Here is a 26,025-nt window from a genome sequence, read left to right on the forward strand (position 1 = left end):
AAACCAGGCACAGCGGGCCCTCGTTAAAGGGTTTCTGCCACGAAGTGGCTGAGATCCAGCACCTGCCAAAGCCTTGATCCGCGCGCGAGAGCCCCTCTGACGTGCTCCTTAAGTACCCTTCCCGAGGCTCCAGTGACGCCTCCCTCCCTGCCCTGTGGAGCTTCCACGGAGCTCACCCTGAAAGCACACCCACTCCAGCCGCGCGGTTATGTTCACCCTCTCTGGGCTGGCCACGTGTTGTCACTGAAATGCACTGAAATGCAATCAAAATGGTACATCGAGTTCCTGAGTGATACTAGCCACCTTCCAAGTGCTCAATGGCCACACGTGGCTGGTGGCGACCGTGCTGGACGGTGCCGACAGCAAACGGCTCCGTCATCGCTGCTCTGGCCCCGGAGCTGCTGGGAACCGGGAACCTGGTCATCTCCATATGCCAACGCCGATCACAGGCCGGGCGGCAGGGAGGCACTCCCCGAAGGTGCGTCCACCGTCATCCAAACTCTGTGTCTGTTTGGGGTTCCCACCAAGAGCAAGCTTGTCCCTGCAGAGGGACGTGTCTCTACTGCCGGATTCCGAACTGCAGCCAGGATCCCTGCTCCCTGAAGATTTCCCAGGCAAACTGCACCTCAGCCAGGGGTGCGGGCGCCGCTCCAGCGCCCGGTACCCCCTGCGCCCTGCCCTCGAAGGGCAGTTTCCTGTCCACGTTTTCCCTTTGTACGTTTAAGTGGCTTTCAAGTTTTTTGGAATGGGTCCAGTACACATCCTAACTGAATAAGGAGTCGCCTAAACGGCTTGGGTTTTCATACATTCAAATCGTGTCCCTTCGGGGACTGACAGAACACAAGGGACAGCGGAGGCTGGTAACTTGCAGCGGCCTCATCTCTGGACTCGCCGTTTGTCCGGGTGGAGCCTCCATAAAAACTCCTACTTGAGTTTGTCCCCCAGAGCCAGGGCAACTGGCCCCCTGCCTGGCATCAGGGCCTCTGCCCCAACCGCAAAGCAAGGGGGCCGCTTCCCCAAGAGGGAACTGGCTCGGGTCAACAGAGAGGCAACGCAGAAGCCAGTCAATGTGCCCGTGGCACCAGCCCCTCGATCATCGGGGTTCAGGCAACAAGACTAAAATCAGCCCCAGAAGGTTGAACCTACTGACGTGAGGGGGGCCGGGCACAGCCCGACTGCAGCTGAAACGAGCAAGGGACTGCGGATGTTGCACTTCCACGCTAGGAAGGCGGCTTTTCCCGGCCCTCTGGCCGTGGCCCACTGGGCCGCAAGTAATAACATGGAAACGTGCTGGTCACAGAAACAAGCTCCCGTCCCCTGCCGACCTCGGGGACATCCCTGAAAACAACGTGTAGGGAATCTCTGCGGCCAGGTCACTGGCGCGGCATGGCCGGTTTTACAGCCGGCTCCAGGGACACCACGTTTCTCTGTCCCCTGCCTCGCGCTGGAGGGGGTGGGACAAACCGCAAATGCTAAGTTATGCTCGTCCCTGATGGCCCTGCATTTCTGCACCGTTTTAACTCTTGTTGCCTCCATCGAGATTCACGCACGTGTGTCTTGATAAATCTATGCTTTTCCGCCTCAAAGCGCGCCGAGTAATTAATATCCTCTGGTCAGCGAGGCCAGGCGGCCTTGCGAGGGAACATGAAAGTGGCTTTCCTCGGATTCTGATTGCTAAACGGATTTGGCCACTGCCACCTGAGCTCCCACTAGTTTCATGAATAAATTTAAGGCGCTCGCAGAGAGAACAATAAGGCCGCGAAGGCAGCAGTTCCCCAGAAGGCAGGGATCGGTGTTTCAGTCCCGAGCAGCCAGCACCATCAATACACCTGCTGTGCCCAACCCTGGCAGTTGGGCGTCTGGTATTTACAGGGGGCACCTTGCGCCAGGTACCCGCTCTGTAAAGGAGAACTGGGTAACCAAGGAAGGGATTTAGATGCAGGTGACATGGCTAAAAGCCTTTTTATATATTTCCAGGAAGCATCTCTGTGTCCTGTGTACATGGAACGTAGCTTGATTTTAAGGGTCGGGGGAGGATTTTTGTTTTCCAAATTACATTACGTCACTTTGCTGAATGAAAGGATCATTTTAAAAAAAGTAATTAAGAAAAAAGGAAGGACTGCTTCTTCCTTTCCAGACAGAAAGCTAAATGCCTAGCATGGCTGTTCAGAGGCAACTGCAAAGCTGCCTACAAAGCCTGCAAGGATAACCTTTTTCACAGAAGTTGGAGCTGACAGCTAGGAGGCTTCTCTGCCAAAGAAGCTGCGGGGGGTGTGTGCGTGCGGGGGGTGGGTGGCGAGGGCAAGGGTGGGGGCTGACAGCTGACAAGCACGGGGTTTCTTTCTGGGGTGGTGACAATAATTCTAGAGGTGGACAGTGGCAGTGGCTGCACAACCTCGTGACTATACTAAGAACCACTGAATGGTAGACTCGGTGAATTTTATGCTATGCGAGTTATATCCCAATAAAAAAAAAAATGCAGTAACTGTCACCAGGTGCTGTCCCTACCACTCGTACCCTGGGACCTCAGAGGTCAAACGCCTGATCAGGTGGGAACCTGAGGGCCACAGCACTTAATAGTTTGGCAGCAGGAACAGAAATGGTCCCAGAGCCAGAAGACACAACGTCTGGTCACAGTTCGGCCACTCCCCATCCAGGGCCCCGCGGTATTCACTGACCTCACAGGAGGGACCTGCTCCCCGTGTCTAAAGTGAAGCTAGCAGATCTGGCTGCTCGACCCCCAACAGAGTACGCTGGATGACAGGACGGAAACAGAGCCACCATGGACAAATAAAGTGCCAGGATGATGCCAGGAGACTCGGGGTCTCATGAGAGCCCTAAAACAAGAGGCACAGTTTCTAAGAAAGGCTGGCCCAAGGCTGCTTCAAGACCACACACAAGGATCTCCATACTGGTGACCAGCTTTGGAGTCAAAGCGTTGGGTGCAGCTCCCTTTCTGCCACTCACCAGCACAGACAGGTTGGGCAAGAGCCCTGGCAGCTCTGTGCCTCAGTTTCCTCATCTGTAGAATGGATTTAACAAGAGGCTCTATCGCAGTGGGTTGATGTGAAGGTTAAATTGGTCATTACATATTCAGTGATGAGCACACTACCCGACACACAGGAATCTCCCAACTCTCAGCTGTTATTATTATTACAGTTGGTGTTAAGGAGAATCTCCCCACCTACAAGTGGAAGGGCCCTCAATACAAACGTAGGAGCCACCTGTTCACGGGAGGCCATTAACACGTCCAAAAGCTTCACAGATGCAGAGGGAACACAGTCACATTCTGATGTGAACTTACCCAGTCCCTGATGAACCTTTTTATTTTTTCATTTTTTTGTCATTTCTAGGGCCGCTCCCACGGCATATGGAGGTGCCCAGGCTAGGGGTCGAATCGGAGCTGTAGCCGCCAGCCTACACCACAGCCACAGCAACTTGGGATCCGAGCCTTGTCTGCGACCTACACCACAGCTCACAGCAATGCCGGATCCTTAACCCACGGAGCGAGGCCAGGGATTGAACCCGCAACCTCATGATTCCTAGTCAGATTCATTACCCACTGAGCCACGACGCGAACTCCCCTGATGAGCCTTTAGATCCTACTGATGTGACCTATGCCTGAGAAATCAAGGCACAAGAATGTCACAAAGCTATAGCCCGAAACACTTCGGAAGCCCCAGGCTCCTGACTAATAACAATGCACATGGTATTTTTTTCCCCATTCAGCTGCCACTGGAGTTCCCTTGTGGTGCAACAGGTTAAGGATCCGGCCTTGTCACTGCAGTGGCTCGGGTCACTGTTACGGTACGGGTTAAAACCCCAGCCCAGGAACTATACAACATGCCAGGGGAGCAGCCAAAAAAAAAAAAAAAAAACCAACAACAAAAACAAGAAAACCCCTTAGCCAACATAAAGCCAATGGATTTGGTATAATTTTAAACAAAGGTTTTGATTTTTTGTAATTCCTTAAGTGAGGAAGCTGTCTCTGGGCGATGTTGCATAGGTGGAAATTGCCCAACCAGAGCAAGGCAGAGGGAAACAAGGCCTCAGAGATCAGCTAGTCCAACCCACTCGTTTCTGAGATAAAATCTATTAAGAGGTTGATATAGATGTGTGGCGGGGTGTGGTTTCAAGTTGGTTAAATAAGAACAGGATACCTGCATTATAACGCAGCTCACTATGCGGTACACGCAGTCTGCTCGAGCCAAGCCTGGGTTGCACGTGGGCCCTCAAAGAGCCAGCCTAGGAGCGCCTGACCCACCCAGGCAGCTTCAAAGGCAAAGCAAAGCCGTCATGTCACGAGGTCCGCACTAGCCAGAGGCTCCCTGGGCCATGTTCACCAGTAGGCTGGGAGGTGGAATTGGAGTCTACCCTGGATGGGCTCCCAGAGGTTTTGGCCAGGCCAGAGCCAAGGGACATAGGCGCTGCCAGCCAAGGCGGCTCCATTATGTCCCCAGGCCAGCCCTTCCCCCCGAAATCCAACCCTGCAGGTGGTGCTGCCCAGGGGAGATCCCCACACTCCCAAGAAAGGTGCCCAAGCCGCCCTGTGTCTTCCCTCATCCTCCCAGCCCGGCTTCCTCCTCCTGCGTCCCCACCTACCTGGGCATCCGAGTCAGAAGCGTGGCCAGTCTTCTTTTCTACAATTTTTAACTGTTACCCACATTTCGAAGGCTACACTCCTCTTACAGTTATTACAAAATACTGGCATGGCCGTCATTTTTGACTCCTCCTTCCTCATTTATGATTCAGCCCTGACCAAGTTTTACCTATTTCATCACCAAAGTAGCTCTCACATCCACCCCATGACCTCCGCGTCTGCGGTCACTCCCTCGGCGTCTCATCTCCATGGTCACCACTGCCTGTGAGTGCCCTCCTTAGCTTGAGGCGTCTATCCTGCTGCCAGACAAGTCTGCCGCATTACGGATCCAGCTGGGTCACCCTTGCTGCTCAAAAATGACCCATTTCTCTCCATTGCCTAAAGGATCAAGTCCAAACTCCTTGCACGGCGCTCAAAACCCGACCAGACTCTGCACTCTGCCAGCTCCATGCCCACCGCTCTCTTTCCCCAAACCCCCTTTTCTTCCTACAGAGGCTGCCAGCTTCCGCCATCGGCGCCTGCCCCCACCCCCACCCCCCCACCCCCGCCCCGGTCAAGTAAAACTCAGCACACGCATCATCCGTCTTCTTTCAAACTAGAACAGATACTTCTGGGCATGTCACCCTGACATTTGTCTGTCAACACCCTGAAGCCAGAAGCCACCGCAAGGCCCTGTCCTACAGCGGCACTCAGTTCACTGCCCCAAATTAACTAGTACTCTCCCGGCAGATACTGTGATTGGTAACTCAAGACCACCTACACCCAGGCAACTAACACTTACCGCTTGATTCTTTAAACTACAGGGAACAGATATCCCTTCTGCCAGGAAAACCCGTGCAGTTTCTCCCGTCAGCGCTGACGTTTTGAGAAGTACCTCAAAACTCAATTCAGAGGTGCTTCCGCAGTAATCCGTCTGCTCCTGGTGATAAATCTTTGGATCAAACGGCCACATTTTGGATCAGTCAGCAAACAGAAGTCACTTTCAGGGAAAATACACCCCTGATTAGCGGCCTAGATGTGCAAAGGCCTTTTACCAAAGAGGCTTCTTGCCTTAGGGCCAACGAGAAGAAAAGCGAAACAGATCCATGAAGAGCAATGACTCGATTATCTGCTCATTTTTCAACCGGGCTGTATTTTATCGTTGAGGTCTCTCCCACTGCCTTTTCACTTTCTGGATCGTTTCTTTTTTCTTGGCCACACGCACGCGCACGCGCAGTATGTGGAAGTTCGCAGGCCAAGGGGAACCCGCACCACAGCAGCGCCCGAGCCGCTGCTGGGACAACATTGGACCCTTAACCTGCTGCACCGCAAGAGAACTCCCTGGATGGTTTCTGCTGAAACACAAAGTTTTTTTAATTTTGAAGTCCACTTTTCTTCTTCCGTTACATGTGCTTTTGGCGTCCTATCTAAAAAGGACTTGCCTCACCAAGGTCAGGAAGATTTACTCTTCTATTTTCTTCTAAGAATTTTAGACCTCTTAGCTGTTACACTTGGACCTACGATCCATTGGGTGTGAGGGAGAGGTCCGACTTCTCTTTTTTTTGGCTGCGCCTGTGGCATGTAGAAGTTCTCCGGGCCAGGAATGGAGCCCACAGCACAGATCCCTAACCCGCTGAGACACCAGGGAACTCCTCATTTGGTTGGCTGGTCTTTTGCATGTGGAAATCCAGCTGTCCCTGGATCAGTTATTGAAAAGATTATTTCCCTCAATGAATTGCTTTGGCACCTGAGTCAAAATTCTAGTCATCCTGAATATGCGGGTTTATATCCTAACTCTCAATTCTATTCCACTGATCTACAGGGTTATCCTTGTGCCAGCACCACCCGGTCCTGAATTCAGCTGCGTGCTTATAAGTTTTGAAATTTGTTAAGTGTGAGCCCACCAACTTAATCTGGTTTTCCCTAACCCTAACCCTGGCTATTTTGGGTCCCTTGAATTTCACACGCATTTGAGGAGCTCTGTCAGTTTCTGCAAAAGAGGCAGCTGGGATTCTGACTGGGATTGCCCTGAATCTGTACATCGGTGTGGCAAGTATCAGCCCATCTCTTTTGAAACCTGTTCGAATCTCTCTTTTGACTGTACGTTCCCCACCCTGAAACGGCCCCCTCTCCCCCATTCGCAGCCAAACTTAGAAAATGGCCCCCTTTGGACTGGATGCCTCCAACTCCCTCCCCTTCCGATCTCTCCTGATGGGGCACAGCCACGTCCCACTCAGCGTGGCCAAAACCAAACGCCTGTACTTTCTGGGTTCATGTGTTGCACCGAACGGTCCAGCCACCCGCCCTCCCGTCCAAGCCGGAAACCTGCACATCCCCCGGACAGCTTTTCTCCCGGGCTCCGGTGCCGACACCGCCACAACTGTCCAGTCTACCAGTGGCCTTGGCCATCCACAGCCGCTCGTCCCCTGCAGCCCTCAGCTCTTACTGGGACAAGAGCCTTCCGCCTGGGTCCTCCCAGGCCAGGTCTGCTCCCCACCCCAGCCCATTCTCCATACAGCGGCCAGGGAGACTTTATTCATTGCTTTCAACAAATATCATAGTACTGGAGGTCCCGTTGTGGCTCAGCGGTAACGAACCCAACTAAGATCCACGAGGATGCAGGTTCCATCCCTGGCCTCGCTCAGTGGGTTAGGGATCCAGCGTTGCCGTGAGCTGTGGTGTAGGTCGAAGACGCGGCTCGGATCCCGTGTTGCTGTGGCTGTGGTGTAGGCTGGCAGCTACAGCTCCAATTCGACCCCTAGCCTGGGAACCTCCATATGCCGCAGGTGTGGCCCTAAACAGTCAAAAATATATATATATCTCATAGGACATCATTTCCTTGCTCAAAACTGTCAAAGTCCTCCTCGCTACACAGAATATACATGCCACAGGCCTGATCACGGCCTGCGAGGCCCAGGCTGATCCGGTCCCTACCGCGCCTCTCTCGCTGTTATGCAATTTTTATTGTTTGTTTTCAAGTACAGTATGTCCACTGTGGAAATCTTAGAAATGCAGAAAAGAAATAAAATAGCAGCAGGTGATTGTAATATAGCTGAACCTCGAGGACACGATGCTGAGTGAAACAAGCCAGTCACAAAAGGACAAATGGTATTTGATTCCACTTGTAAAGGCACTGGGAGCGGTCAGGTGCAGAGACAGGAAAATGGTGGCTACCGGGGGCTGGGGGCGGGGAGCTGCTGTCTCATTGGGACAGTTGGCTTTCCAAGACGAAGACGTTCTGGAGACTGGCTGCGTGACAACGAGACCAGGCTTAACACGGAGCAACTGTAACCTCAGAAATGATGAGAATGGTAGCCTCGAGTTGTGTTTTAAAAAACCACAATCAAAAATGCAAAAAAAAAAAAAAAGTAACAGCAAGTGATGGTTTCTTTCTTTTTTTTAAGTCTTTTTAGGGCTGAACCTGCAGCATGTAGAAGTTCCCAGGCTAAGGGTCCAATCGGATATGCAGCTGCCGGCCTACACCACAGCCACAGCCATGCAGGATCTGAGCCACATCTGTGACCTACACCACAGCACGTGGCAACACGGGATCCTTAACCCACTGGACAAGGCCAGGGATCAGACCCGCATCCTCATGGTTCCTCGTCAGATTCGTTTCTGCTGCATCCCAATAAGAACTCCCAGGGAGGGTCTCTTAAAAAGAAACCTCAGAAAGACAATCATCTCAGGGAATATTAACTTTGGGCAGAATCCAAAATGTCATCTCATCAACCGTCTCCCAGAATGCCGCAGGCTCATCTCCATGGGTAACTCACAGGTTCTCAGCCAGAACGGACAGGCTGCCTAAGCTTAGGAACTGCTTCCATCTCGGAATCACCTGGGCTGGGGGACCAGGCAGGTGCTCTTGAAGGTCATCCATTGGACACTCAGGTTGTTGGCAACGTCTTTGTGTTGACCCCACGACTGGCCCTGACCATCCGGCCTTATAAAGAATAAGGCCATCCCCTGGAACCGGGACAGTCGTTCAGACATCTGAATCCGGCCACACCACTCACGACTTCTCTCCAGGAACCTGGCCGTGTGTGTCATTATTTGCAGGAAATGCCTTGCTCTAATTCCTTCCCTGATACACTGAAGGGCAGCTTGCTGCTTCTATCAACAACCGTGCTCAAATTCAGTGCCTGTGTACACAGCTGGGGCCACAGCCCTGACGGCCTGCGGCACTTGTGTGGTGCTCTGTAAACACTGACTAAGCAATCCGAGGAACAGTGTCCAAACACAGAAAGAGCCAGGCTGTGGGTATAAATACAACCTGCTCTGTAACCTCTTCTGGGGCTGGCTTATCACTGAAACAGGCAATCGAACTTCTTGCCAGCCCAAATGCGTCCCTTAACCCATAAACCAAGCCCGGCTCAGCATTAAGAACCTCGGCAACTTAGACTACGTTTATTCCCTGATTGCACCTGAATCACTGGGGTATCTGAGAGATACCCCAGAGTTAGAAACCTATTCTACAGCCCTAACGAGTACAAGGCAAGCAGCCAGCAGACACCAGACATCCACGCAGCCACCTGTGTCGTACACAGCACTACTGGCTGAACTGTCTTGGCACCTCTGTCAAGCAAAGGAACAGATTCGGCAAGTTGAATTCTAACTTTGCTCATGGCTGTGCTCTCCGCTGGGCGCTCGGCACAGTTTTCACATGAAGTCACCTAGCCTGTTTTTGTTTGTTTGGGGTTTTGGGTTTTTTTTTTTTTTTTTAGTAACACCAAACCTTCAAAAAGGAGTCTTTCTTCACTGGGGGGCCGGGGACAGGAAGGAATGACTGACTGATATATACACACCCACACGGATCAATCTCAGGATAACTATGCTGAATGACAGAAGCTAGACTACATATGCTGTATGACCCCACTTCTGTAAAATGCCAGGAGAAGGAAATGTGCGGGAAAGCAAGATCAGTGGTTGCCCAGGGATGGGGAAAAGGGCAGAGAGGGATCACTACGGGTACAAGGAACCTTCTGGAACCTTCTGGAGCTGACGCCGCCATGATCTTGATTATAGTGATGGCTTCACATATGCCAGAACTAGACAAACTGCACGCTTTAAATGTAGTTTATTGTGTGTTCATTATACCTCAACAAAGTTGCCCAAAACAGTAAGATACACATCCCGAGCGGGGAAAAAGGGATGTGCCTACATCCTTGCAGTGAGCCTCTGCAGAGCTTCAAGATCCACTAGGTTTTTTTCACTTGTTTTCATAAAGTCTGGGAACAATAGACGCCAAACTGTTATCTATAGTTATCCACAGGTGATGCCTATCTTATTTTCGGAGACTATTAAGTGCACATTCCAAAGCCGAACTATTTTGTCAAGACAACACGATCTGAAGCAAAGGTCACGCAATGAACATCCTCAGCCCTGGAACCTGTGAATGTGTCACCTCATGGAGCAGAGGGGGCTCGGCCGATGGGATGAAGACAGTGCGATGGGGAGATCAGCCTAGAGTATCACCAGTAATCACACTGGTCCCTAGGAGTCGAAGAGGGAAGAGGGAAGGTCAAAGGCAATGCGAATGGAGGAAGGAGGCCATGTGACTCCAGATGCTGGAAAAGCCAAGCAAACAGATGCTCCACTAGAGCCTCCAGAAAGAACACAGCCCTGTGGACACAGGCAGTTTAGCCCAGAGAGACCCAAGGCAGCCTTCCCGCCATCAGGACGTGAGAGCACACACGTCGGCAGTAAGGTGTCACAGCAGTGGAAGGAGACGGATACCCACTCCCTTTCTTCGATGTCCATGTTTGTCTGTCCTGCCACCACATATCTTGACCAGCTCCTGCCTGGTGTCAGACATCATCCTGGGCCTGGGGAAGAGCAAGAGCAGTGCAGCACGTGCCCAGAGAAGTCACCAGAACAGCATCTGTTCCCAAAAACCCAAGTGTCCACCTTCGTTCTTAACAGGTCTCTGTATATTCATTGGGAAATCTTTCCAGATTGCACTCTGCTAACATTATAACGTCATATTTCAACAAGTAATTATTCCTCAAAAAAAAAAAAGTCCTACTTACAATTATGTATATTCTAATTGGATAATATGACGGTCCATAACTCACACCTACTATATGATTAGACCTTTGCTAAAAAGTTGGCATTTGTGAACGTTACACCGTTGTTCGGTCATTTGTGCCGCTTTCTCCAAGGACTGTACTTGCAGGACACTAGTGCGATGCCAGGTGACAAACCGTGGGCGGTGACCCAACTACAGAGCCTTTCATTTACTGGAGAAAAACATCTTTGGGCCCCTCTAAACCAGAACACCGAGAGGGGCCTCCAGCTGGGACCCACCATCCACAAGGGCCTTGACGGGCTAAGTCTGGGAACGAGCACAATACTCCTGTAAAGGGGGGCTGGTGAGATCCCTACTTTCGGGTGAGAAGACCAAAGCACGAAGCAGCCAGAGGCAGCAGGGGACGTGCGGGCTGCCTGGCCACCAGGACGTGAAGCATCTTCTTTTGGTGGTGCTTTTTTATGTGCGGCTGACCCTTGAACAACGCGGTTTTGAACTATATGGGTCCACTTACACGCAGACATGCTTCAATGGTCAAGACTATAGAACAACAAGATCCCTGGGTGTGGAGAACCCCAGATACCAAGGGCTGACTGGACGCTGCACTCGGATATCCGGCTGTGCGGGACGTCAGTGCCCCGACCCCCGGGGTCGTTCGAGGGTCAAGTGTGCTTCTATTTCCTATAATGGAATCTACCTGTAACACTGCACTGGGTTGAACAGTGTCCCTCCAAGATTCCTGTCAATGTGACCCTGGGTGGGAACAGGGTCTTTGCAGATGTCCTGAAAATTAAAGTGAGGTCATACTAGAGTATAGCGCGGCCCCTAATCCACTGACTGGTATTCTTCTAAGTGACAACTTTGGACAGAGACACAGGGAAGAGCTCTGTGTAAAGATGAAGGCAGAGGCTGGTGTGGTGCAGCCACCGAGAGAAGCTAGAAGACACGGGATTCTACCCAGAGTCTAAGATGGAGCAAAAGACCATTGCCTTGAAAACACCTAGATTCCGACCTCCTGAATTGCAAGAAAATCAGCAGCTGTAGTTTTAAGTCATCCAGCTTGTGGTACTTTGTCACAACGTCCTAGGAAAGCGATACAAGCAGACATTGCCTAAGCATTCTAGAATAATTCAGAGTCAAGAGTAGAAAAGCTATGCTTAATCTGGTAAGAGTTCCTGGAAGCTGTAACCTTAAAAGAAACTTCTAAAAGTAGGAAGAACATGGCTCGGGAAGGAGGTCAGGGGACAAAGGACATTCAACCAGGATACAGAATCTTTCGGCAGCACGGGGATCTTACATGGCACCTGCACACGCATGCCTGCAGCACTATGGGAGAACCACAGAGCTGGGAGCTGCTCAGCACAATGAGATACCACTTTATACCTGTGCGGAAGGCGAAAGGGAGCAAGATGGATAAAGCCATGATCTGGAAAGAACATGGGAATATAGGAACCCAGGGGCCCTGCTGGTGGGCGGATGAACCAAGCTGGCCACACGCAGGAGAACTGGCATGTACCCCGTGACCCACAGCCCCCCTCCCAGGCACACAGCCCGGAGTGGGTCCGTGCACAGGACCCACAGACACACAGAGGACGCTGGTGGCAGCGCTGAGTGCCAGGTGGGGAGCTGGAGACAACGTCGGTGGGTGTCCATGACAGGCAGACCGCTGAGGTCAGCGCCACAGCCACAGCCTAGGGCAGCCGGAAGCAACGAACCCCGTGTAGCAGTAGGCGAGTCCACAGAGACGGGCCGGGAGGAGGGAAGACATGGGGACAGGGACAGCTCGCTGGGAACGGGTTTCAGGTGGGGGTGCTGACAACGTGCTGCAATCAGCAGCACTGCTGGTTACACAATTGTGAGTGTACTAAAAAATCCACTGAGTTGTATACTTTGTAGGTCAACTGTACGGTATGTGAAACAATAGACGGCGTGGGTGAACTTGAACAACAAAACCGGGGGGGTAGAGGCGGCAGGATCAGAGCTCCCCTGCAGCGCATGGCCTCGGATCCCTGGGGGGGGGGCCTCCCTGTCTACACCAGGTCACTACCGGTAGGCCCGACATGAACCCAGAGCGGAGCTCTGGGAGCTCTGGGTGGGGTGACCAGCGGACGGGCACAGGGACCTGCTAGGCTGGGGACACAGTCTGGGAGCTGAACTGTGTGTGACGCACAGATCCCCAGAAGCAGCCGGAGAGTCCTGTGGGTCTGTCCCTTCTCTGGCTCCAGCCCGGCCGCTCTTCCTCCTTTCTCGACCCACTCCCTGGGTGACAGGGTCCAGGCCCATGACTCGGTTTTCAGCCCCTGTTCAGACCTCCCGACCCAGGTCTCCAACCCAGCCCAGGTCCCCATCACCTCTCCTGACACGCGCTCTCCTCCGCGACACACTGGAAATGACCAGCCCAGAGCAGCCTGGCACAGCGCCTGGCACACAGCAGGTGCCAACTCCAGAGCTCTGACCTAGGGTGTGCTGTGTGACCCTCCGCCTCTCTCTCCCCCGAGTCGCCACGTCTCAAGGACGGGGCACTCGGCCCTCGAGCAGACAGCACATGCCCAAGTACTTAGAACGTGAAAGGCTCCGAAACACACAGCATCTCAGAGGCGGTGGCCCCGTCAACCAACATTGGCAGGTGGTTCACTGGCCTAAGGCTTTCTGGGCCTCCCTGCCAGGTTCAGCTTCCCACCTCTCTGCTGATGGCGACGACAAGCAGGCTTCCCTCTGGAAGTTGTTATGGCAGCCAGAAGGTTCTGGAAGATGCTTCTCACATTGTTAAAAGCTTTGTCCATACCAGGCACCATGCGAGGTTCCATATCGCCCACGTCTCAAAGTTCTCTCGGGACTACCCCTGCTAAGTGGCTGTCATCCCAGCCCTAACTAGGGAGTGACAACGCTAAGAGAGGCACGGGCACAGTCCTGGCTCACGGGCTGCCTCTTTCCTTCCCCAGACCAGGTTCCTCCAACGATCACCAAGTGCTTCACGGGAACCACCAGTGCTGCTGCTCAAGTTGGGAGCGCGGCCACTGTGACCCTTGACCCTGCCTCGCCCCTCCCCACCCACATCCGACCCATCAATGAGGCCAATCCATCCAACTGAAAAAAAATCTCTCCTGAATCCAGTCATGTCAAGCCCACTGCCACCACCCTGGTCCTTCAACAAGCACTCTGTGCCCACCTGGCTCTAGAGTTAATTTCCATTGAGAGTCCGTTTCATCTGTGTGTGATTCTAACGCCCTGTCCAGACGTGTGGTCGGGCTCCTTCTGGATCTCTCCCACATGCTCTACGGACTCAACAGAAGGCACTCTTTAGACGGCCCAAACCTCTGCCAGGTCACAGACATCCCACCAGCTGATGGCATGTGCTCTTGTCACTGCCACCGCCTACGACCTCTGCCTCAGTAAAGAGCAATTTTATAACCTATGCACTAAGGACAGAGCTTGAGGATAATTGGCCTCTTTGAGAAATTTTCTTTAGCCATGACTATACACGTCGGTGAGCTGGTTTAAAGAGAAAGACCTGGGAGTTCCCGTCGTGGCGCAGTGGTTGACGAATCTGACTAGGAACCATGAGGTTGCGGGTTCGGTCCCTGCCCTTGCTCAGTGGGTTAAGGATCCGGCGTTGCCGTGAGCTGGGGTGTAGGTTGCAGACGCGGCTCGGATCCCGCGTTGCTGTGGCTCTGGCGTAGGCTACAGCTCCGATTCAACCCCTAGCCTGGAAACCTCCATATGCCGCGGGAGCAGCCCAAGAAATAGCAACAACAACAACAACAACAAAAGACAAAAAAGACAAAGAGAAAGACCTTTCAAATCTGTTTGCATCTCTGGTGTCTGGGAAAAGGGGCGGGAAGGAAGAGAAGGGCCGGCGACTGAGAAGGTTGTTCTCAGCCCCACCACTGGCGAGGCATTTGATTTCATGAGTATTAATCAAAATCACTCTTGATTATAGCAAAAACAACCTTTGCTATAATTTTAATGCAATTAACCAGAATATATGGTAATTCTGAGCAATCTTGCTCTTGAGATTAAAGAACAGCCTGCCAGGAAACATATGAATAAAGCTTTAAGATCAAAATTTGCATAATTAGGTTTCTTCCCTGCTCTCCCCACCCCCACCCGCAGCGTCTCTGGCTGTGAGACATTCTCCTGAAGGGAGGTGTTTAGAGTTGGCAAGTCTATGACCTGGGCTGGCACTTTATGCTCCCCCCACAGGTGGAAGTACTTCTTTCCTAGAGCGTGTTCGTATCTCTACAACACAGCCCTGATGGACTGACAGTCTGCCGAAGACAGATGGACAGATGACAGAAGGCAGGGAGTTTGAGCCGGGGAGGTGGGAGCAAAAAGGGAGCAACGTCTTCCAGCTGATGGAAATTTCTCCCCAGTGCTCTTGTGCCCTGCAAACCCGTTCACCCCACTCTGAAGAAGCATCCCTTTTTTTTTTTTTTTTTAATATTAACCTTAGAGTTGAAACACAATGTTGTGTCAATTTCTGCGGTACAGCAAAGTGATCCCATCATACGTATACGTACATTCCTTTTCTCATATTACCGTACTCTCTTCCTGCAACGATTACCACAGAAACAATATCGCAAACCCCAGATCTGCAATTTTGTTGATGACACGTTTTAAATGCCTGGTCACAATGGTTGTCCTTGTCAGGAGTTATTCCTACAACCATCCGACGGGGGCTGTGACAGCCAGGGCCACTACCTCGCCCCACTGCACCCCTCCCTGCCAGCCTAGACGACTCCCCAGCCCTCGGGGGAGAGCTGGCATTGCCTCGGGAGGGAAGGAAAGGCATCAGTTATTTTCCCAAAGACGTCAGAAGCGGGACGGAACGCACATCTCGTCCTAAGAAGGGGGAGAAAAGACAAGAGATGGTGCCAGGCACCCATGTGACAAGCAGGGGACCGAGTGGTCCTGGAACCTAGTGAAACAATCCCCCCCCCCGCCGCCTTTGACCCCCATCTCACAGAGTTCTTCCCTGCCGTCCTACCGTGAAAAGATCTTTAACATTTAAAATCGTGTAAAATGTCAACAGTCCCATTTCCTCTTAAATAAGTTATTCTTGGACCTGCAGTAAAGTTTAGGCTGAAAGGTTAATATTCCTTTATCGGAAGCCTTGGAGGAAAGAGACATTATCATTTCTGTTCTCTGCTGCTTTGAAAACAAATGTGGAAAAAGAGGAAGAACACAAAACGGGAGAACAGCTGGTCCTTTTTCCCCGACACCTTCGAGACAGGATGCCAACCAGAGACTGCTCAGATAACGAAAAACCGGCCCCGACCTCCCGCTCCCAAGGGGGGCCCACCCTGTCCCTCAAATCCGCTGGAGACTCTCAGGACAGGTGCACTAGGAGCAAGAGGGAGGGGAGAAGAGCACTTGCAGAAGAACGGATAAATGAGAGGAGCTGGACATCACATGCTGGGGGCAGGGATGGAAAGCCGTCCAGGCACTTTGGGAAACGCTTCCAGTTTCTTAAAAGGTGAAACATAGGGAGCTCCTGCGATGGCGCAGCAGCAACAAGCCTGACTAGTATCCATGAGGACTCGGGTTCGCTCCCTGGCCTTGCTCGGTGGGTTAAGGATCTGGTGTTTCAGGTCGCAGACATGGCTTGGGTCCGGTGCTGCTACAGCTGGAATGTAGCCCGGTGGCTATAGCTCTGATGTGACCCCCGGCCCAGGAACCTCCATATGCCGCAGCCCTTAAAAGACACACACACACACACACAAACACGTGTGAAAGAGCATCAGACCCTGAGTCAGCAGTTCCACTCCTAGGTCTCCATCCAAGAGAAATGAAACCTATGTCCACAGAAGCCTTGTACACAAGCGTGGCCGGAGCAGCCCGAAAGGTGACAGTGCAAAGCTGGAAACAACCCAAATGTCTGTGACCGAGGCAATGGACAAGCGTGCCACATCCATAGAATGGACACCCGCTCAGCAGGACAAGGAACAGCTGACACGTGTTCTAACATGGATGAACCTTGAAAATATTATGCTGTGTAAGCAAAGCCTAACACAAAAGGGTAAATATATGGCTTATGTCTATGAAACTCTGGAAGAGCCGAAACTAACCTATGGTGTGAAAAGCAGATCAGTGGTTGCTGGGAAGAGTGTGACAGGAACTTTCTGGGATGATAAAAAAATATTCTGTCTTGACACGCATGAACTTAAGGATCTTAATACTTTAGCATTTAACTATGTGTAAATCATACCGCAATTAAAAAAACTATCTAAGGACTTACTAGGACCAAGTGCACCAAAAATTTTAAAATGCTAATGAAGAACATAACTGAAAATCTTAATATCTGAGCATTTTCTTCCAGGTAAACTATACCTAAATTTAAGAATATACCTTAGGAGTTCCCATTGTGGCTCGGTAGATTAAGAACCCAACTAGTATCCATGAGGATGTGGGTTTGATCCCTGGCCTCGCTCAGTGGGTTAAGGATCTGATGTTGCTGCAAGTCGCAGCATAGGTTGCAGACACAGCTCAGATATGGCGGTGCTGTGGCTGTGGTGTGGCCGGTGGCTACAGCTTCTATTCGAACCCTAGGCTGGGAACTTCCATATGCTGTGGGTGTGGTCCCAAAAAGACAAAAAAAAAAAAAGATACTTGAAGGAGTTTCTGCTGTGACACAGCAGGTTAAAGACCTGGCGTTGTCTGCAGTGGTTCAGGTGGCTGCTGAGGTGCAGATTCGATGCCTGGGCTGGTGCAGTGGGTTAAGGATCCAGCTTTGCCACAGCTGTGGCGTAGGTCACAGCTGCAGCTCAAGCCCCGGCTTGGGAGCTTGCACTTGTGGTGGGTACAGCCAAAGAAAATAATTAATCAAAAATAAAACATGAGATCCTGCTGTGTAGCACAGGGAACTATATCTAGTCACTTATGATGGAGGATAATGTGAGAAAAAAATGTATATACGTGTGTGACTGGGTCACTTAGCTGTGCAGTAGAACACTGTAAACCAACTATAATGGAATAAAAATCATTAAAAAAATGACTTACTGAGGTTTCCTCTAAAAAATTCAATAAATAAAAAGATATCTTTAAGAAATACACTACATGTGAGTGAAGAAAAACAAGGCAGGAGTTAATCCAGATATAACTACTCGTCGGCCCTCCATATCCACTGTTCTGCCACAGCCAAGGATCCAAGCAAGCCCAGACCATGTGGTACTCTCGCTTTCACTACTGAAAAACATCCCCGTATAATTGGACCTGCATTGCTCAAGGGTCAACTGTGCTGAAAACCACAGGACTTGAACACACAAAAATACACACTCGGTTATGGATGGGAAGATGCATCATCACAAGGACGCCAATTCTCCCCGATTTCTAAGTATGACATGTTTCCAATGGAAATGGTTGCGACCCATGTGGGAAGGAGCCAAGCTCAGGAGCACGCCCCCTCCCCAGGAGACCCCCCTCTCCCGCTCCTAGAGTCAGTGCGGGGAGGAAGACAGCAGCGGGAAAGGGAAGGGGTCGGGAACCGCGTGCGGCCCCCTCACTGCAGAGAAGCTGGACGTCTTCCCTCCAAAGAAGCCAAGCATGCTGGCCAGGAGGGGCCGGCAGCCCAAACAGGCCCGGGACCTGGAAGGGGTCCCGTTCAGTCTAGCCCCGGCCTGCGCACTGGCTCACCCCCCGCCCCCAACACACAGCCCCCGTAAGCAGCCCTCCCCTCCCCAGGCCAGGAGCTCCCGGCTGGCTCTGCCCTGAGGAATACAAGCAGACAGCAAGAGTCACCAGACAGGAACCTCCATTCATCCATCCAACAAACAGCCCTGATGGGCGGGTGGGACAGGTGCTCCGCTCTGATCTCAGCCCTGGAAACATCCGCGAACGAGGGCACTACCGCCGGTGGGCTCACAGGGCAGAGCTCTGCTGCCAGGGGTCCATCCACGCAACGGAACGTTATTCGGTGATCACAAGAACTGAGCCAGGCTACAACCCGGACGCGCCTTGAGAACCTTCTACTAAGTGACAAGAAGGCCACATACTGCAGGATTCCAAGAATATGAAGCATCCAGAATCGGTAAAGCCTTACAGGAAGCTGAGGAGCGGCTGCGGGGGCTGGGGGAGGGGAGCATGCAGACTGACTGCTTAATGGGTCCCAGGCTTCCTCTCCGAGTGGTGAAAGTGTCTTGGAACCAGACGGAGGAGATGCTCTCACAACTCTGTGAATGTCCTACGTGCCACTGAGCTGTATACCTGAAAGGGGTGAATTTTATGGCATGTGAGTTATATATCATTTTTTAAGCCATTAAAAAAAAAAAAAAAAAAGCAAACAGAGTTCCCGTCGTGGCACAGCAGAAACAAATCGGACTAGGATCCATAAGGATGCGTGTTCGAATCCTGACCTCGCTCAGTGGGTTGCGGATCTAGCATTGCCGTGAGCTGTGGTGTAGGTCGCAGATGTGGCTCAGACCCTGTGTTGCTGTGGCTGTGGTGTAGGCCGACGGCTACAGCTCCGGTTCGACCCCTAGCCTGGGAACCTCCACATACCCAGGTGCAGCCCTAAAAAGCAAAAAAAGAAAACACAAAACCCCCCAGCCAACGGAGTTTCAGGAGGACAGCCACAGGGAAGCCAGAGTGAAGATGACCTGAGTCAGATCCGGGAACGGGGCCATCGGAGGAGGGAGTGGGAGGAGGGGCGGCGCAGGAGGCTCGCTCTCCATAAATACACCTGGCCCCTAACCAGGGGCTCAGCCTGGCTGCCCAAACCGGGGACAGGGTGTACTTCCAGGGGCTGGAGGATTTGCTTGCACACAAGAGAAGGGTTCGAGGCCGCTGCCTGTGATTCAGATTTCTGCAAATCCAATCATGTTTTCAATGACCTAAGGGGGTTTCATTTTAAGGCAATCCTTCAGTGAATGCTTTTCTTAGGATTACAGAAGCAAAAAGATAGCCCAGGCTATTTAGTCACCGAACCCTGAAGACCTACCAGACCTATCAGGTCGCAGGGACTGGGAGACAGAGAAAGAGGAGGAAAACGGCGTGCTGGACCTCAGTCCAGGGGTGCAGATACTTACACACATGACCTGATGACAGCTCGGTTTGGAAAGGTGAGCACACATTCTCTGGGAGCAGAGGGAACCTCCCAGTCAAGCCTCAGGGGGGCTGGAGTCTGCCACGCTGAGGGGGGTGGGGGGGCTGGAACAGAGTATGCGGCAGGGAACAGACAGCAAAGGCGGAGGACGATGGGCAGGTTGGGGCGGGGCAGTGCGGCCCAGAGGGGCTTCGGGGGTGAGACGAGCGGAAGGACGACCTGCCCACGGCGGATCCCACCTCTTCCTGTGATCTCAGCTCCTGCCGCCCCCACTGAAATCCCCACAAAGCAGCGGTGGGCCCTGGGCGTCCTCTTTTTGGAGTCGATATTTTGAATCGCCTCTTGCTTAGCTGTTTTGTACGACTAAAGAGATGTCTCTAGGAGGGTTCCTGGGTGACACAGACTAGCTAGCTTTTAAATCACTCCTTTTTAAAAAAATAAAAAATAAAAAAATCTTAAAGAAAAGGAGTTCCCGTTGTGGTGCAGTGGTGAACAAATCTAACTAGGAAGCATGAGGTTGCGAGTTCGATCCCTGGCCTCGCTCAGTGGGTTAACAATCCGGCGTTGCTGTGAGCTGTGGTGTAGGTCGCAGACGCGGCTCGGATCCTGCGTTGCTGTGGCTCTGGCGTAGGCCGGTGGCTCCAGCTCCGGTTCAACCCCTAGCCTGGGAACCTCCCTGTGCCGCGGGAGCGGCCCAAGAAAAGGCAAAAAGACAAAAAAATAAAACAAAATAAAGCAGTCCTTTTTTTTTGGCTGCACTGGCAGTATATGGAAGTTCCTGGGTCAGGGATCGAATCCAAGCCACGGCTTCGAACCATGCCACAGCTGTGGCAACACCAGATCCTCAACCCACCGCACCATAGCAGGAACTCTACACAGGCCTTTTTCTTTTCTTTAGGGCTGCACCCATGGCATACGGAGGTTCCTAGGCTAGGAGTCGAATCGGAGCTGCAGCTGCTGACCTACACCACAGCCACAGCAACGCTGGATAATTAATCCCACTGAGCGAGGCCAGGGACGGAATCCGCATCCTCGTGGATGCTAGTCAGGTTCATTAACCGCTGAGTCACGATGGGAACTCCTATTTTAACTGAAATTTCTATTGAGATGATTATAGATTCCCATACAATTATAAGAAATAATACAAAGTGATCCCTTATATACTTGCTCACGTTTCCCCAAAGCTTATGTTACGCAAAACAGTGTATCATTACAATCAGGATACTGACATGGCTACAACCCACCCAGATTCAGACTTCCCCAGTTTCACCGACTCATTTGTCTGTTTATTATCACCTGTGTGATAAAGGCTGGTTCCGTTGGCACAGGTATCCCTTACGATGCCTTTTTATAACCATCCCCACCCTCCTCCCATCTTTCCTCTTCCCCTCCCCTACTCGTGAGGCCAGACCCCCACTAATCATCTGTTCTCCATCTCTAGAATGATGTTATTTTAAGAATGTCACAGAAATGGAATACTGTAGAATGTTTTTGAGACTGGCATCACATACTGTCATGAAGCAGGATGAAATGAATCAGATTTATTTTCCTCTAATAGATAACTTGCTCCTTCTGCCTAGGTTTCTTAGAAAAGAAAAAAAAAAAATCACCAAGGAGTTCCCTGGTGGTTCAATGGGTTAAGGAGTCAGCGCTGCCACTGCCGTGGCTCTGGTTACTGCTGTGGCACAAGTGTAATCCCTGGCCCCAGAATTTCCACATGGCACGGGCTTGGCCAAAACAAAAAATCACCAAAAGAGCATTAAAAAAAAAAAAAAAAAAGATCACTCATTAACTTAAAAAAAAAATGAGAAAAGAACTGATACCTAAAATAGGATAAGGAGAACTACTAATACAAAGGAAATCAAAGTAATAACACAAATATCTATAAGCACCTACTATGTGTCCTACCTTGTTCAACATCCTAGGGATACTCCAATGAATAGAACAGAGGAAAAGTCCTATCTTTATGGCGCTTATACTCAACTGGATTAAATGGATATTATTCTAGAACTATATAATTTGTCAATAATTAGTCCAGAAGAAAGAGAAAACCCAACACACAGGTAGACTATAACACAGATAATAGAGAAAACCTAAACAGAGCAGCGTGAGGATAAAGTGGGAAAGCTGTGTATGAACCACCCCGGTAGGAGAATTAACCACGCTCAATCTGCAGGACAATTATGTCAATCCTCAAAAGACAGAGGATTCCTCTACTGCTCACATTTTCTAGAGCAGAGCAATGAGAAAAACTTCCCATCTTTTAACGACACCTGGAAAAGGGGGCACAGAAAAAGTACCCTGGAGACCAATCTCATTGTTGAATACGGATATATAGATAAGATGTCCACAAATAGAACCCAATCATGTTTTCAAAGAGATTAAGTCCACCACGCAGTGGGCTTGCCAGGGATCACCTGGGGGCTCCCCAGGATGGGTCTACTGATAGGATTTCCTATTAACGGTTTAAGGGGGAACAGACAGATCTTGAGATACCAAACCACCGCTAGATACAATTCCGATGTTTTAAAAATCCCAATCCTTAGTAAAAGAGGAATGAGGACTGATCCTTAGTAAGACAAAACAATAGATCACAAACCAAAGTCACAAACAAGCAAGGGGGACCCCGCAGCACTTGGGTGGGCTAGCTGGTAGAATCAGATAAAGAGATCGCCAAGGGGCGGGGGGAATACTGGGAAAGAGGCAAAAATCACTGCTATTTGCAGATGATATGATCCTACACCTGGAAATGCCAAGAGAATCAGTAGCTTTTTCAGACACCAACAATCATTCCTAGAAAATTTAATGTGGAGTTCCCTGGCGGCATAGCAGGTTAAGGATCTAGCATTGCAAAAGAAGAACACAGAACTAAATAGAGAAACCAATATTTGGATGGGAAAATTTAATACTGCTTTTTTTTTTTTTTAAGTAGGCTTTCCTAAAATCACCCTGGTCACCACAATTCCAATCAAAATCCCAATGGGCTTTTTTCTTTTAACTTGAAAATTTGACCTTTCGGAATGCATAGGGAAACAGGAAATTTTAGAAAGAGTAGTTTAAGAAAGGCCTGCCCTATCAGATGGTAAAATTTCTGCAATTTGATCAGAGCAACCTCTAAAGACATTTTTAAATTCCGGGACATGAACGACCCAGCTGCATCACTGATGGCGCTTACAGCCAACACCTGACCCTAATATCAGTTCCAAGGGCTCTGGACCCACTCTTTGAATATCACGAGTCCAGCCATTTCCTACCAGCAAGTTTAAGTTATCGGTTCTCTGCCCCGCTACTTCCATTCCCTGCTCTCTGCTAAACTAATTCAAGAAGCTCCCTGCATGCATCTTCCCAACAGCCTTCCTTCCAATTCCACGCCCCAGGGAGGTCACCAGTGTCAATGATTTGGGACCTGCTACTCCAGCATCTACTTTGAAAAATGCACTTGCCCAGCTGGCCTTGGTGGAACCTTTCACTAGACCAGACAGGCAAGTGCCAGAGGCCACACTCCATTCTGATTGAGCAAATAAAGGGCGAGGAAGGCAAGGAGAGGACATTTGGACGGGATAGGTATTAGCTTAAAAGGGAGGCAGGGAAGGAGGGAAATTGCGGGGTGAAGGAAAATTTGAGCATATTTTTAGGCAGGTGGAAAGAACCGAGTGAAAGGAGAGGATGATGAATGAAACACACTAAGTGACGGATTTGATTAAGAAGGTCCCGTGGAGTTTCCACTGTGGCTCAGCAGGTAAGAACCCAAGATAGTGGCCATGGGGATGCGGGTTCGACCCCCTGGCCTCGCTCAGTAGGTTCCGGAATCCAGTGGTGCCACATGCTGCTGCATAGGTGCAGATGTAGCTTGGATCCCGTGTTGCTGTGGCGTAGGCGGGCAACTGGCGCTCTGATTCAACCCCTAGCCGGGGAACTTCCATATGCCACAGGTGCTGTCAAAAGAAAACAAAAAATAAACAAGAAGGTCCCAGCTGTCAGGTAGGGATAGGGATGGTAAGATACGTTTATAACAAGAACAATATTCCACAAAGTACCTGGGAATAAATAAATCTAATACGCAATGGAGCACAGCTCGGGTTAGCTATAGGCTGCCCGGTTCCCACCTTACTGCCCTTGGCATTGGACAGACGTTCAGTCAAGCACATGACCCAGTAAGCACCGGAAAGGATGCTCAACTTCATTAGTCACTAGGGAAATGCAAATCAAAACCACAATGAGACACTACTCAATACTCACTAGGATGCTTTTTCCTCAAAAACAAAACAAAAAAAGCCCCAGACAATAAGCATTGGTTAGAATGCGGAGAAATTGGAACCCTCATACAGTGCTGGTGGGATTGTCAAATGACGTAGCAGCTTTGTAAAACAGCCTGCCAGTGCTTTAAGAAGTCAAATACAGCATTACCACATGAGCTAGCAATTCTGCCCAAGATAACTGAAAACTTTCTGAGTCCACACAAAAATCTGAACGTGAATGTGTACAGCAGGATTAACAGTTGCCAAAGAGTAGAAACAACCTGAGTGTCCATCATCTGATGAATGGATAAATAAAATGTGTTACGCCCATACAACGGAATACTACTTAGCCATAAAAAGTACTGCCCCGTGCCGCAATATGGATGAACACTGACAATGTATGCTGATTGAAAGAAACCAGATACAAAAGGCCACACATTGTATGAATCCATTTATATGACATGTCTAAAATAGGCAAACACACAGAAACAAACCAGATTGGGGGTTGCCAGGGTGGAAGAGGATAGAATTGGAGAGGGGCTGCCAAAGGGTATGGGGCTTCTTCTGGGAGTGCAATGTGATGGTTGCCCAACTCTGAATACACTAAAAACCACAGAATTGTCTACTTTAAGTGGGTTAACTGTATGCTATGCAAAAATGGAGCCATTTCCACCTGTGTGAGGGCCAGGGCAATCAACCTGCTACACAGCCTCCTGAGCCCAGGGGCAGGGGCAGGGTACAAGGGCACCGTCTGCCGCCAGGGGCAAGCACCTGCATGACTTTTTCTATCTCCTCCTCTAGAGGGTGGATCAGGCCCTCCAGGAAACCCACTCTTGCCCTCAGCCAGCCTTCCTGCCTCTTTTTTTCCTTAGGGCCATCCTCTCCCGACTTCCAGCATATTCCCCCGTGGTCACAGAGCAAGCGGAGCGGGCAGCGGCTGGGTTCTCTCCACCCCAAGTCAACCAAGTACATTAACGCCTGCGGCCTGGGTATCCCCCAGATCCTGCCCTGGGGCCCTTGGCCTCTTTCTTCATCTCCAACGCCTTTGCTCACCTCGCTTGGCTAAAGGCAACATCATCCCCACTCTGCACAAGAAACCGTGCCACCCTGGCAAGCTGGCCAGCCCTCCTGTCCTCCGTGGGGCCTTCGGCTGACCCCTCCCTCCCTTCCCACCTGGCGCAGCCCCAGCATCAGCAGCCCTTGTCACCACATCCCCCTCCCACCCTCCCTGTCCTCAACTTTGCGAGGGGGACCCACGCTCCAGCCCCACTCCACTGGGAGCTTCTTGAAGCAAGGCCCGTGCCCAAGTCACCTCCGTTGGCCCAGCACCGAGCAGGAGGCCTGGTGGCACTTTAACACAGGAGGCTGCCCCCAGGCTTGCCGCATGCTGGGCCCGGACGCAGGAGCAGCTCTCACATCCTCGTGCTGACGAGCGCCCTGGCATGGCTGCCAGTTCAGGGTCTGTGACTCAAGCCAGGCCCTCAGGGTATCTTGGCAATGCATGTCCCTTAACTGGCTCCCTTTGTCGCCTGACATTACTCCTTCCAACCCTCAGCTGTCTCGCTGGCTCCCCACTCTCTCAGCACAGGCCCCCTCGGCCCCCTCACGTGTGGGGTAAGAACAGCAATGACAGCTGACGCGAACCAGGAGCTAAGTTCATACCCTCTCTGTCCCGCTTTTCCCCGCCACCCTGCCATTAGGAATCATTATCCTCAGCCAAATATTCTGTACAAAGGTTTGCCGAAATGTAATTTATAATAGCAAAGACCTGGAGTCCACCTTAATATCCATCAGAAATCATGCATTCAAAACAAGTTTAATTACATAAGAAAATACACTGTTATATAAACAGAATAAAGATACATCAGCTTGGAGTTCACATCGTGGCGCAGCAGAAACGGAATGTGACTAGGAACCATGAGGTTGTGGGTTCAATCCCTGGCCTCGCACAGTGGGTTAAGGATCCGGCATTGCCGTGAGCTGTGGTGTAGGTTGCACCTGAGGCGCAGATCTGGGGTGGCTGTGGCGTAGGCTAGTGGTTAAGGCTCTGATTCGACCCCTAGCCTGGGAACCCCCATATGCCATGGGTGTGGCCCTGAAAAAGACAAAAAAAAAAAAAAAAAAGATCAATTTGTGTTTC

The 26,025-nt window shown here is 51.0% G+C and overlaps 1 protein-coding gene and 1 long non-coding RNA gene across 2 annotated transcripts in view; one reads left to right on the forward strand and one right to left on the reverse strand.

Annotated features, from left to right (window-relative positions):
• Positions 1–26,025, reverse strand: part of CD99L2 (CD99 molecule like 2) — an 80,528-nt gene that overhangs the window by 43,087 nt on the left and 11,416 nt on the right. The gene's annotated exons all lie outside the window — the stretch shown is intronic.
• LOC125118295 (uncharacterized) lies at positions 19,319–25,764 on the forward strand. The gene is made up of 3 exons (XR_007132812.1): positions 19,319–19,663; positions 23,283–23,386; positions 24,758–25,764. It is a non-coding gene; the product is annotated as an uncharacterized LOC125118295 (long non-coding RNA).

The sequence above is a fragment of the Phacochoerus africanus genome, chromosome X, assembly GCF_016906955.1.
Source record: "Phacochoerus africanus isolate WHEZ1 chromosome X, ROS_Pafr_v1, whole genome shotgun sequence".
Taxonomy (NCBI): Eukaryota; Metazoa; Chordata; class Mammalia; order Artiodactyla; family Suidae; genus Phacochoerus; species Phacochoerus africanus.